General features: G+C 45.2%; 1 protein-coding gene across 1 annotated transcript in view; it reads right to left on the bottom strand.

The window, feature by feature from the left end:
- The window catches only part of rad54l2 (RAD54 like 2), a 227155-nt gene that overhangs the window by 212307 nt on the left and 165 nt on the right, over nt 1-14683 (bottom strand). The gene's annotated exons all lie outside the window — the stretch shown is intronic.

A 14683-nucleotide genomic window follows, 5' to 3' on the forward strand; every position in this document is an offset into this window, starting at 1 on the left:
GGTTTCGGGGTTCTTGGAGACCAACGATAAAATAAGTCAGCATGGTTTCTGTAAAGGTAAATATTGCCCCTCAAATCTGTTGGAGTTCTTCGAGGAAGTAACAAGCAGGGTGGACAAAGGAGAGGCAATGGATGTCATTTACCTGGATTTTCAGAAGGCATTTGATAAGGTGCCACACATGAGGCTGCTCAACAAGATAAAATTCTATGGAGTTACAGGAAAGATACTGGCATGGATAGAGCAATGGCTGACAGGCAGGAGGCAGCGAATGGGAATAAAGGGGGCCTTTTCTGGTTGACTGCCAGTGACGAGTGGTGTTTCTCAGGGGTCAGTGCTACTTTTGGGACTTTTACTCATTGGGACTGCTACTTTTCACATTGTTTGTCAATGATTTGGATAATGGAATTGATGGCTTTGTGGCAAAGTTTGTAGATGATATGAAGATAAGTGGAGGGGTAGGTAGTGCTGAGGAAACAATGCAATTGCAGCGGGACCTAGACAAATGGGAAGAATGGGCAAGAAAGTGGCAGATGGAATACAGTGTTGGGAAATGTATGAGAATGTGTGTCGGTAAAAGGAACAATAGTGTGGACTATTATCTAAGTGAGGAGAAAGTTCAAACATCAGAGGTGCAGAGAGACTTAGGAGTCCCAGTGCAAGACTCCCAGAAGGTTAATTTACAGGTTGAGTCTGTGGTAAAGAAGACAAATACAATGTTGGCATTTATTTCAAGGGGAATAGAATATGAAAACAAGTAGATAATGAGCCTTTATAAGACACTAATCAGGTTGCACTTAGAATATTGTCAGCAGTTTTGGGCCCCATATCTCAGAAAGGATGTATTGTCATTGGAGAGTCCAGAGGAAGTTCACAAGGATGATTCTGGGAATGAAAGGGTTAATATATGAGGAGTGTTTGGCAGCTTTGGGCCTGTACTCACTGGAATTTAGAAAAATGCAGGGGGATCTCATTAAAACCTACCAAATGTTGAAAGGACTAGATAAGGTGGATGTGGAGAGGATGTTTCCTTTGGTGGGGGTATCTAGGACTAGAGGACAACCTTTTAGAACAGAGGTAAGGAGGATTTTTTTAAAGCCAGAGAGTGGTGAATCTGTGGAATGCTCTGCCACAGACTGTGGTGGAGGCCAAGTCCATGGGTATATTTAAGGTGGAAGTTGATAGTTTCCTGATCGGTCAGGGCATCAAAGGATATGGTGAGAAGGCAGGTATATGGGGTTGAGTGGCATCCAGGATCAGCCATTATGGAATGGGGAACAGATTTGATGGGCTGAATGGCCTGCTCCTATGTCTTATGGTTTTATCTGCTGTCAGGATGAGGCTTTCCATAACAGAACATCTGAGATGTCCTCCTCCTTCAAAGAAAGGGACTCCTCTTCCTCCACCATCAATGATGCCCTCACCCGCATCTTTTCCATTTCGCACACATCTGCCCTCACTTCATCCTCCTGCTGCCACACCAGGGATAGGGTTTCTTTTGTCTTCACTTACCTCCCCATCAGCCTCCGCATCCAGCACATAAATCTCTGTAACTTCCACCATCTCCAACAGGATCCAACCAGCAAGCGCATCTTTCCCTTGCCCCCACACAAGTCTTTCCCTTGCCCCCACGCAAGTCTTTCCCTTGCCGCACGCACATCTTTCTCTTGCCCGCACTTTCTGACTTCCGTAGGGTTCGCTTCCTATGAGACTCCCTTGACAGTCATCCCTCCTTGCTGATCTCCCTCTTGGTACTTACCCTTGCAAGTGGAACAAGTGCCACACTTGCCCCTACACCTCCTCCCTCACTACTATTCAGACCCCCAATCTGCCTTTCCACATGAGGCGACACTTCACCTGCGAGTCTGTTAGGGTCATCTACTGTACCTCGTGCTTGTGGTGTGGCCTCCTGTATATTGGTGAGATCAGGTGTAGATTGGGAGATGGCTTTGTCGGGTTCCTTCGCTCTGTCTGCCGCAAAAAATCAGGATTTCTTGGTGGTCAACCACTTCAATTCTACTTCCCATTTCCATTCTGACATGCCAGTCTATGGCCTTCTCTACTGCCACAATGAGACCCCACTCAGATTGGAGGAGAAACACCTTATAATCCATTTGGGTAGCCTCCAACCTGATGGCATAAACATCAATTTCTTGAACTTCCCTCTCCTCCCCTCCTCTCCTTCACCATTCCCCATTCCTGTTTCCCTCTCACACCTTCTCTCCCTACCTGCCCAACACCTCCTTCTGTTGCTCCTCCTCCTTCACTTTCTTCCATGGTTTTCTATCATCTCCTTTCAGAATCTCCCTTCTCCAGCCCTGCATCTCTTTCACCAATCAACTTCCCAGCTCCTTACTTCACCGCTCCTCCTCCTCCCAGATTCACCTTTCACCTACCAGAATCAGGTTTACTATCACTGGCATGTGTTGTGAAATTTTTGAATTTAACAGCAGCAGTTCAATGCAATACATAATATAGAAGAAGAAAATAAATCAATTACTGTATTGACTAGATTAAAAATCGTGCAAATAAATCAATTACTATATTGACTAGATTAAAAATCGTGCAAAAACAGAAATAATATATATTAAAAAGTGAGGTAGTGTTCACAGGTTCAATGTCCATTTAGGAATCGGATGGCAGAGGAGATGAAGCTGTTCCTGAATCGCTGAGTGTGTGCCTTCAGGCTTCTGTATTTCCTTCCTGATGGTAACAGTGAGAAAAGGGCATGCCCTGGGTGCTGGGGGTCCTTAATAATGGACATTGCCTTTCTGAGACACCGCTCCTTGAAGATGTCCTGGGTACTTTGTAGGCTAGCACCCAAGATGGAGCCGACTAAATTTACAACACTCTGCAGCTTCTTTCGGTCCTGTGCAGTATCCCACCCACCCCCCCCCACCCATACCAGACAGTGAGGCAGCCTGTCAGAATGCTCTCCATGGTACATCTATAGAAGTTTTTGAGTGTATTTGTTGACATGCCAAATCTCTTCAAACTCCTGATGAAGTATAGTCGCTGTCTTGTAGCCTTTATAGCTGCACCGATATCTTAGGACCAGGTTAGGTCCTCAGAGATCTTGACACCAAGGAACTTGAAACTGCTCACTCTCTCCACTTCTGACCCCCTATGAGGATTGGTGTGTGTTCCTTCATCTTACCCTTCTACCTTCCTTCCTCCTACCTTCTTAGTCTGACCTCTTCCCCCTTACTTTCCAGTCCTGATGAACGGTCTCGGCTCGAAATGTCGACTGTTTATTCCTTTCCATAGATGTTGCCTGACCTGCTGAGTTCTTCCAGCATATTGTGTGTGTTGGTTTGGATCCCTGAGATGTTGACACTGAGAAACCTGAAGCTGCACACCCTTGCTATTCCTGATCTTTTAATGAGGGCTGGTGTGTGTTTCCTCAACTTTCCCTGCCTGAAGTTCACAATCAATTCCTTGGTCTTGCTGATGATGAGTTGTTGTTGTGATACCACCCAACCAGCTGATCTATCAACACACATAAAAATTGCTGGTGAACGCAGCAGGCCAGGCAGCATCTCTAGGAAGAGGTACAGTCGACGTTTCGGGCCGAGACCCTTCGTCAGGACTAACTGAAAGAAGAGTGAGTAAGAGATTTGAAAGTGGGAGGGGGAGGGGGAGATCCAAAATGATAGGAGAAGACAGGAGGGGGAGGGATGGAGCCAAGAGCTGGACAGGTGATTGGCAAAAGGGATATGAGAGGATCATGGGATGGGAGGCCTAGGGAGAAAGAAAGGGGGAGGGGGGAATCCCAGAGGATGGGCAAGGAGTATAGTGAGAGGGACAGAGGGAGGAAAAGAGAGAGAAAAAAATACATATATAATAATAATATTAAATAAATAACAGATGGGGTACAAAGGGGAGGTGGGGCATTAACGGAAGTTAGAGAAGTCAATGTTCATGCCATCAGGTTGGAGGCTACCCAGACGGAATATAAGGTTTTGTTCCTCCAACCTGAGTATGACTTCATCTTGACAGTAGAGGAGGCCGTGGATAGACATATCAGACTGGGAATGGGATGTGGAATTAAAATGTGTGGCCACTGGGAGATCCTGCTTTCTCTGGCGGACAGAGCGTAGGTGTTCAGCGAAACGGTCTCCTAGCCTGCGTCGGGTCTCGCCAATATATAGAAGGCCGCATCGGGAGCACCAGACACAGTATATCACCCCAGCCGACTCACAGGTGAAGTGTTGCCTCACCTGGAAGGACTGTCTGGGCCCTGAATGGTGGTAAGGGAGGAAGTGTAAGGGCATTTGTAGCACTTGTTCCGCTTACAAGGATAAGTGCCGGGAGGGAGATCGGTGGGAAGGGATGGGGGGATGAATGGACAAGGGAGTCACGTAGGGAGCGATCCCTGCGGAAAACAGAAAGGGGGGGAGGGAAAGATGTTCTTGGTGGTGGGATCCCGTTGGAGGTGGCGGATGTTATGGAGAATTATATGTTGGACCCGGAGGCCGGTGGGGTGATAGGTGAGAACAAGGGGAACCCTATTCCTAATGGGGTGGTGGGAGGATGGGGTGAGAGCAGATGTGCGTGAAATGGGAGAGATGTGTTTGAGAGCAGAGTTGATGGTGGAGAAAGGGAAGCCCCTTTCTTTAAAAAGGAGGACATAGATTTGAAACATGTTGATTTGTACTAAGGGGATGATGGTGTTGGATGCTGAGCTGCGTAGGACCTGATTATTTTTCAATCCCCAGGTTCTTTCAGGTGTCCAAAAATGAGTGAAAGCTTGCTGCCATCGTGTACAGAATCGGATTTGAGTTCAATGAAGGCACTTCTTTATGGTAACCTGTATCTTCTTGGCATGTTACTGTTCTTGCACTGTCATGATCGTCATGGTCTCGCATGTCCAGTGGCAACAGTGTAGCTGGATTTGCTGGACTTGCTGGTTGGATGATGATATTCGGTGCCTCAAGAGCAGTGGACCACTTGACCATCAAGCAGCTGTCACTTGAGAGGCTCTGATCATAGTCAGTAAAGTAGGCAATCAATGCGTACGTCGAACATTTAAAGTCTGACCCAGCACGATGTTAGATACAGCCATGACTGCCAGGTAGGCTGCTTTCACTGCCTGTAAACATGAAACCCTTCCGAAGGCTACATTGTCCAATTTGGCAGAGTGATAACCAAAAGGCTGCAGTTGATATCCATGTTAAAACTGCTGTCACGTAGCCATGCTTCTCGTTGGCATACAGGAAAAAGGCAAGTCTGTGATAAAGAAGGCAAGTAAAGTTGGCATTTATTTCAGGGGGAATAGAATATAAAAGCAAGAATATAAATGCTGAGGCTTCATAAGACACTAGTCAGCCTGCACTTGGAGTATTGTCAACAGTTTTGGGCCCCATATAGCGGAAAGGATGTGTTGTCATTGGAGAGAGTCCAGAGGAGGTTCACAAGGATGATTCCAGGAATGAAGGGGTTAATGTAACACCTGTGTAGCACCATCTTATCATGTGTGACTCGTCTCCACACTCTTTGAGAAAATCAAATTACACTAGGTGCTAGTAGGATATCAAAAGATTCTTGGTGTCGGAGGGAGACAGTGAATAGAAACCACACACTTCTGGAGATGAGTTTTGTTTATAAGAAAAAAAAACAAATGTACAAAAATATTTACATGAGCAAGAACAATTCAAAATTCCAGTATTCTGTTTAGGTTCCAAATCTTAGATACCAAACTAAAACAAATTCCTTTTTAATTAGAATCAGTGAGATTCCTTTATTACTCTAATCTCTCTAATTAGATCTTGTGTTATTCCCTATTTAAAAGTTTACAGACTAAACCTTCCTTTTTACTTTTCCCTAGTTAGTTAGAAAACCAAATATAATGCCTGTTCTCAAGTATTATAGTTAACTTCAGTTTCAGTTCCAGGCAGTATATCTACAAGTTTAAATTCAAATTTAGAAATTATATATGTACAGTTTAACTCCTTTCATGACAATTCTCCAACATCACAACTTTTAAACAAAGTAAATCTCACTCAGTACATATCAAAGTCTTTGCAAAAACACTTAGTTCTTGTCAAAAATCAAATTTGGATTCTATGAATGAAAATAAACTTATACATCCAACAGTATTACATCCTCTGCGTCATTCCACATTCCGTTCCTGCACTGGTTCTTCACCTTGGGTGGCTCGCCATCTTGTTTCTTGGTTCACTGGATGAAGCAGTTGATCATCCACAGCAAGTCAATTCATAAATTTGTACCAACACTTGACCAAATGCCTTGGTATGATTTTACAGAACTAATTCCCTACTGCGCGATAGGGATTTTGGACACTGGTCTCTGCCAATATTGTCTCGTTATAGGTGCTGCACGTTATTACCGTAGCTTCAATAAATCTTTTATCCCTATTGTCTGTTCTCCAGGGGTTTCACCCTGATTCCACTCTTAACAATTCATGTCTTCAGCTTCTAATTGTTGCCATGTTTCTCTCCTTGTCCATGCTGCATCATCTTCTCGCATAGCGTTTTTGTCAAATTCTTTTTTTTTAATTGGTAAACCTCATTTCATCCCCCCGCAGGTGGAACTTTCTAACATTACATCTTTGGGTTTAATTAACTTGCGTTACAGTAACATATGAGAAACATTTGGCAGCTTTGGGCCTGTACCCACTGGAATTTAGAAAAATGCAGGGGGATCTCATTGAAAATGACAGAATGTTGAAAGGACTAGATAAGGTCTAGTCCTAGGTACAGAGGATGTTTCCTTTGGTGGGGGTTTCCAGAACTAGAGGGCACAGCCTCAAAATTGAAGGGTGACCTTTTAGAACAGACTGGTTTAACTTTGCCAACTTTCACCCTGCCCTCAAGTTTACCTGGTTTAACTTTGCCTCCAACTTTCACCCTGCCCTCAAGTTTACCTGGTTTAACTTTGCCTCCAACTTTCACCCTGCCCTCAAGTTTACCTGGTCCATTTCCGACACCTCCCTCCCCTTTCTAGATCTTTCTGTCTCTGTCTCTGGAGACAGCTTATCCACTGATGTCTACTATAAGCCTACTGACTCTCACAGCTATCTGGACTATTCCTCTTCTCACCCTGTCTCTTGCAAAAACGCCATCCCCTTCTCGCAATTCCTCCGTCTCTGCCGCATCTGCTGTCAGGATGAGGCTTTTCATTCTAGGACGAGGGAGATGTCTTCCTTTTTTAAAGAAAGGGGCTTCCCTTCCTCCACTATCAACTCTGCTCTTAAACGCATCTCCCCCATTTCACGTACATCTGCTCTCACTCCATCCTCCCACCACCCCACTAGGAATAGGGTTCCCCTGGTCCTCACCTACCACCCCACCAGCCTCCGGGTCCAACATATTATTCTCCGTAACTTCCGCCACCACCAACGGGATCCCACCACTAAGCACATCTTTCCCCCCCTCCCCTGCATTCCGCAGGGATCGCTCCCTACACCACTCCCTTGTCCATTCGTCCCCCCCATCCCTCCCCACTGATCTCCCTCCTGGCTCTTATCCGTATAAGCGGAACAAGTGCTACACATGCCCTTACACTTCCTCCTTTACCACCATTCAGGGCCCCAAACAGTCCTTCCAGGTGAGGCATCACTTCACCTGTGAGTCGACTGGGGTGATATACTGCGTCCGGTGCTCCCGATGTGGCCTTTTATATATTGGCGAGACCCGACGCAGACTGGGAGACCGCTTTACTGAACATCTACGCTCTGTCCGCCAGAGAAAGCAGGACCTCCCAGTGGCCACACATTTTAATTCCACATCCCATTCCCATTGTGACATGTCTATCCACGGCCTCCTCTACTGTAAAGATGAAGCCACACTCAGGTTGGAGGAACAACACCTTATATTCCGTCTGGGTAGCCTCCAACCTGATGGCATAAACATCGACTTCTCTAACTTCTGCTAAGGCCCCACCTCCCCCTCGTACCCCATCTGTTACTCATTTTTATGCACACATTCTTTCTCTCACTCTCCTTTTTCTCCCTCTGTCCCTCTGAATATACCTCTTGCCCATCCTCTGGGTCACCCCCGCCCTTGTCTTTCTTCCTGGACCTCCTGTCCCATGATCCTCTCGTATCCACTTTTGCCTATCACCTGTCCAGCTCTCGGCTCTATCCCTCCCCTCCTGTTTTCTCCTATCATTTTGGATCTCCCCCTCCCCCTCCAACTTTCAAATCCCTTACTCACTCTTCCTTCAGTTAGTCCTGATGAAGGGTCTCGGCCTGAAACGTCGACTGCACCTCTTCCTACAAATGCTGCTTGGCCTGCTGCGTTCACCAGCAACTTTGATGTATGTTGCTTGAATTTCCAGCATCTGCAGAATTCCTGTTGTGTACGGAGGAATTATTTTTTTAGCCACAGTGTAGTGAATCTGTGGAATGCTCTGCCACAGACGGTGGTGGAGGTCAAGTCTGTGGGTATATTTAAGGGGGAAGTTGATCATTTCTTGATCAGTCAGGGTATCAAAGGACATGGTGGGAAGGCAGGTGTATGGGGTTGAGTGGGATCTGGGATCAGCCATGATGGAATGGCACAGCAGATTTGATGGGCTGAATGGCCTAATTCTGCTCCTATGTCTTATGGTCTATTCCTAATGCATGTGCAGTGCTTAAGAAATAGTATTTTAAAATTTGTAAAGCTTTCATCTGTTCTTCATTAAGAGTCACTGGGTCATCAGAGTGCTTGCTGCCTTTCAACAGACTAGTGAAGTGTAGAAGCTCTGTTGTAGTTAGAGACATAGAAACAGAGAAAACCTACAGCACAATACAGGCCCTTCGGCCCACAAAGCTGTACTGAACATGTCCTTACCTTAGAACTACCTAGGCCTTACCCATAGCCCTCTGTTTTTCTAAGCTCCATGTAGCCATCCAGGAGTCTCTTAAAAGACCCTATTGTTCCCGCCTTCACCGCCGCTGCCAGCAGCTCATTCCACGCACTCACCACTCTCTGCGTAAAAAAACAACCCCTGATATCTCCTCTGTACCTACTTCCAAGCACCTTAAAACTATGCCCTCTCGTGTTAGCCATCTCAGCCCTGGGAAAAAGCCTCTGACTATCCACACGATCAATGCCTCTCATCATCTTATACACTTTTATCAGGTCACCTCTCATCCTCCGTCGCTCCAAGGAAAAAAGGCCGAGTTCACTCAACCTATTCTCATAAGGCATGCTCCCCAATCCAGGTACATCCTTGTAAACCTCCTCTGCATCCTTTCTATGGTTTCCACATCCTTCCTGTAGTGAGGCAACCAGAACTGAATTGAGCACAGTACTCCAAGTGGGGTCTGACCAGGGTCCTATATAGCTGCAACATTACCTGTCGGCTCCTAAACTCAATCCCATGATTGATGAAGGCCAATGCACCGTATGCCTTCTTAACCACAGAGTCAAACTGCGCAGCAGCTTTGAGTGTCCTATGGACTCGGACCCCAAGATCCCTCTGATCCTCCACACTGCCAAGAGTCTTGCCATTAATGCTATATTCTGCCATCATAGTTGACCTACTAAAATGAACCACTTCACACTTATCTGGGTTGAACTCCATCTGCCAATTCTCAGCTCAGTTTTGCATCCTATCAATGTCCTGCTGTAACCTCTGACAGCCCTCCACACTATCCACAACACCTCCAACCTTTGTGTCATCAGCAAATGTACTAACCTAACCCTCCACCTCCTCATCCAGGTCATTTATAAAAATCACAAAGAGTAGGGGACCCAGAGCAGAACCCTGAGGCACACCACTGGTCACCGACCTCCATGCAGAATATGATCCTTCTACAACCAGTCTTTGCCTTCTGTGGGCAAGCCAGTTCTGGATCCACAAAGCAATGTCCCCTGGAATCCCATGCCTCCTTACTTTCTCAATAAGCCTTGCATGGGGTACTTATCAAATGCCTTGCTGAAATCCGTATACACGACATCTATGGCTCTACCTTCATCAATGTGTTTAGCCAATCAGGCTCGTAAGGAACGACTTAACTTTGACAAAGCCATGCTGACTATACCTAATCATATTATACCTCTCCAAATGTTTATAAATCCTGCCTCTCAGGATCTTCTCCATCAACTTACCAACCACTGAAGTAAGACTCACTGGCCTATAATTTCCTAGGCTATCCCTACTCCCTTTCTTGAATAAGGGAACAACATCCGCAACCCTCCAATCCTCCGGAACCTCTCCCATCCCCATTGATGATGCAAAGATCATTGCCAGAGGCTCAGCAATCTCCTCTCTCGCTTCCCACAGTAGCCTGGGGTGCATCCCTTCCGGTCCCAGTGACTTATCCAACTTGATGCTTTCCCAAAGCTCCAGCACATCCTCTTCCTTAATATCTACATGCTCAAGCTTTTCAGTCCACTGCAAGTTGTCCCTACAATCACCAAGATCCTTTTCCGTATTGAATACTGAAGCAAAGTATTCATTAAGTACCTCTGCGGTTTCCTCTGGTTCCATACACACTTTTTCATTGTCACACTTGATTGGTCCTATTCTCTCACATCTTATCCTCTTGCTCTTCACATACTTGTAGAATGCCTTGGGGTTTTCCTTAATCCTGTCTGCCAAGGCCTTCTCATGGCCCCTTCTGGCTTTCCTAATTTCATTCTTAAGCTCCTTCCTGCTAGCCTTATAACTTTCCAGATTCCCATCATTACCTTGTTTTTTGAATCTTTTGTAAGCTCTTCTCTTCTTCTTGACTAGATTTACAACAGCCTTTGCACACCACGGATCTTGTACCCTACCATCCTTTCCATGTCTCATTGGAACGTACCTACTCAGAACCCCACACAAATATCCCCTGAACATTTGCCACATTTCTTCCGCATATTTCCCTGAGAACATCTGTTTCCAATTTATGCTTCCAAGTTCCTGCCTGATAGCCTCATATTTCCCCTTACTCCAATTAAATGTTTCCCTAACTTGTCTGTTCCTATCCCTCTCCAATGCTATGGTAAAGGAGATAGAATTGTGATCACTGTCTCCAAAATGCTCTCCCACTGAGAGATCTGACACCTGACCAGGTTCATTTCCCAATACCAGATCATGTACAGCCTCTCCTCTTGCAGGCTTATCTACATATTGTGTCAAGAAACAGTCCTGAACACACCCAACAAACTCCACCCCATCTAAACCCCTCACTCTAGGGAGATGCCAGTCAATATTTGGGAAATTAAAATCGCCCACCACAACAACCCTGTTATCATTACTCTTTAACAGAATCTGTCTCCCTAACTGTTCCTCGATGTCCCTGTTACTATTGGGTGGTCTATAAAAAACACCCAGCAGAGTTATTGACCCCTTCCTATTCCTAATTTCCACCCACAGAGACTCCGTAGACAACCCTCCATGTCTTCCTCCTTTTCTGCTGCCGTGACACTATCTCTGATCAACAGTGCCACGCCCCCACCTCTTTTGCCTCCCTCCCTGTCCTTTCTGAAACATCTAAAGCTGGCACTCAAAGTAACCATTCCTGCCCCTGAGCCATCCAAATCTCTGTAATGGCCACAACATCATAGCTCCAAGTACTGATCCACGCTCTAAGCTCATCCGCTTTGTTCATAATACTCCTTGCATTAAAATAGACACATCTCAAACCATCAGTCTGAGCGCGTCCCTTCTCTATCACCTGCCTATCCTCCCCTTCGCACTGTCTCCAAGCTTTCTCTATTTGTGAGCCAACCTCCCTTTCCTCTATCACTTCAGTTCGGTTCCCACCCCACAGTAATTCTAGTTTAAACTCTCCCCAATAGCCTTAGCAAACCTTCCCGCTAGGATATTGGTCCCCTTTGGATTCAAGTGCAACCCGTCCTTTTTGTACAGGTCACACCTGCCCAAGAAGAGGTCCCAATGATCCAGAAATCTGAATCCCTGCCCTCTGCTCCAAACCCTCAGCCACGCATTTATCCTCCACCTCATTCTATTCCTATACTCACTGTCACGTGGCACAGGCAGTAATCCCGAGATTACTACTTTTGAGGTCCTGCTTCTCAACTTCCTTCCTAACCCCCTGTAGTCTGTTTTCAGAAACTCCTCCCTTTTCCTACCTATGTCATTAGTGCCAATATGTACCACGACCTCTGGCTGTTCACCTTCCCACTTCAGGATATTGTGGACGCGATCAAAAACATCCTGGACCCTGACACCTGGAAGACAAACTACCATCCATGTTTCTTTCCTGAGTCCACAGAATCACCCCTCTGACCCCTAAATATAGAGTTCCTTATCACTGCTGCCATCCTCTTCCTTTCCCTACCCTTCTGAGCCACAGGGCCAGACTCTGTGCCAGAGCTGCAACCACTGTTGCTTCCCCCAGGTAGGCCGTCCCCCCCCCCAACAGTACTCAAGCAGAAGTACATGTTGTTAAGGAGGACAGCCACAGGGGTACTCTCTAGCAGCTGCCTCTTGCCCTTCCCTCTCCTGACTGTTACCCACTTGTCTGTCTCCTGTGGTCCCGGGGTGACTACCTACCTATAGCTCCTCTCTATCACCTCCTCACTCTCCCTGACCAGACGAAGGTCATCGAGCTGCATCTCCAGTTCCCTAACGCAGTCCCTAAGGAGCTGCAGCTCGACACACCTGGTGTAGATGTGGCCGTCCGGGAGTCTCCAGGACCTCCCACATCTGACACCGAGCACAGAAAACCGGCCTTACGCACATACCTTGTCTGTATTCGAAGCAGATAACCCACCTGACCTTGACCCTTTATCGCTGAAGCCCCATTGAACCAAATCCCTCCTACTTTGTCTTCCCCTACTCTGACGCCCACTCTGTAAATCTGTCTTCTTTTTAAACTCTTCCCGCTGTTCTCACTGGCCGACCTCCATGCGCTTGTGCAGTCATTCCCCGTTCAAACCGCTGAAGAAATAGTTGCACAAATCCAGAAATGATTGAAGTTGCTGAATTGTTGTAGGTTATTTTGCTGATATAATGGCCTTTGTACATTCTTCAGTGACTTCTTGTTTCTCTCTGGAAATATTCTGTCCCAAGTAAAGTTCTTCCTCTTATTGCAATTGTGCTTTGTCCAAATTCGCTTGGTGTCCCTTGAAGGCTCGATATTTGAGAGAATTGCATCATGTTCATTTCCAACTAGTAAATTAACATATTGCTGTGAATGCCAGTTCCACTTATTCTGTTGGTTAGCAGGTATAGATAATTGGTCCATCTGTACTGATCTTACGCAGGCTTCGATATCTCGCTCCACTTGTTTGGCTGTTTGCACCAGATCACTGTAGGAAAGGGCAGTTTCACTCTAATATGCTTTCGTGAGTTTCACCATTTTAACAACATCTGGGTTCAAACCATCCATGAAGGTTGACTTAAGGGGGCCATATGTGTATTCTTCTATATTTTCTTCAATTATTCCTTGAACTCCTGAGTAGCTGATCCAAACTGTCTTGTTACAGTCTTCATATTCAGAAACATCCTCTGAAGTCTTTGTTTTCAGTCATCCACTTTCCTCCAATCAATCTGTATTGGGGATTGTCGTTTTAACCATTTCTTAACTACATCCCAACCACCTGATACATTCTCTGGTTATTCTCTCCTATACCATCTTCAACTCATTGTATTATCTGTCTTATTTGTTGGGAAAACAGCATGGTAGTTAAAATTTGGATACCTTTATATGGATGTAATTTGTATATGTTCTTAATTCATTGAAGTTCATCCCCAGTCTTTAAGCTTCCTTTTTTAGGATGTGGAATTTCTTTGAACGAATGGTCCAATTTGTCAATTTTTCATGGTTCTTGTGGACCTCCTGTCTCTTTTCATAATCTCTGTTTTCATTCTTCTGGGTTTTCATTCCCTTAATTTTTATCGGGACAAACCGTCCGTGGCTGTCAGACCAATTACCCCGACACTGTCATCATTACTTAAGCCACCAGAGGTCTCTGTTGAGTCAGTTTTATACAGTATTCGTTTTGGAGCTCCTTGGAGTTCCCAAGGTGTCGTTGTTTCTAGGGATTATTCAGTGTTGGCTGCTTTCCAACACAGGGAACATAATTGTTAACACTGGGCAGGGGGTTGGCAGAACCTCCCACCGAAGGTTGTTGCTGTGCAGTGCAAATTTGTGTCAGATTGCTCTCTAAACCGATTATGGACACATTCTGCAAGGACAACTCGCTCAGTTAACAAAGAGACTCGTTTGCTAGTCCTTTTACTGTTTCTATCATACAGTTCCTTCAGCATGTTACATATTTCTTCCTTTTAATTAGGTAAATTATTCCCAGTGCTCAGTTTACCATGATTTAGTTCACTTTTATTTCCTAATTCAGCACATTCACAGTTAAATTCATTTGTCTGACTTTGTAGCTTGGCATGTTTACTTTTTCTCAGCTTTGGTAAGACTACTGGCTTACAGACTTTATTTCTCAACAGCATTTTATGAATCTTATTCTATATTTTCTCAATTTTGGCCATTGTTTTAAGTTTGGTCTTAATGAGGACTCTTCACCGGACATCAATCACAGTCGTTAGACAATATAATTATGGAGTTATAACTTAAATAGAGCTTACAGCCTCATTATTTTTATTAGAGGTTACAGACCAGCTGCATCTGAAAATTAAAGCTTATTAGCCCAAAAATAATACTCTACCCAAAATATTTTCAATAGCCTATGAGCCTAGAATAGAGACACAACCCAGAATATTTAGCACAGCTCCTCCACAAACAAAAAAGTAAAATACAGTTTTCTTCTCA

The sequence above is a fragment of the Mobula hypostoma genome, chromosome 15 (genome assembly GCF_963921235.1).
Source record: "Mobula hypostoma chromosome 15, sMobHyp1.1, whole genome shotgun sequence".
NCBI lineage: Eukaryota > Metazoa > Chordata > Chondrichthyes > Myliobatiformes > Myliobatidae > Mobula > Mobula hypostoma.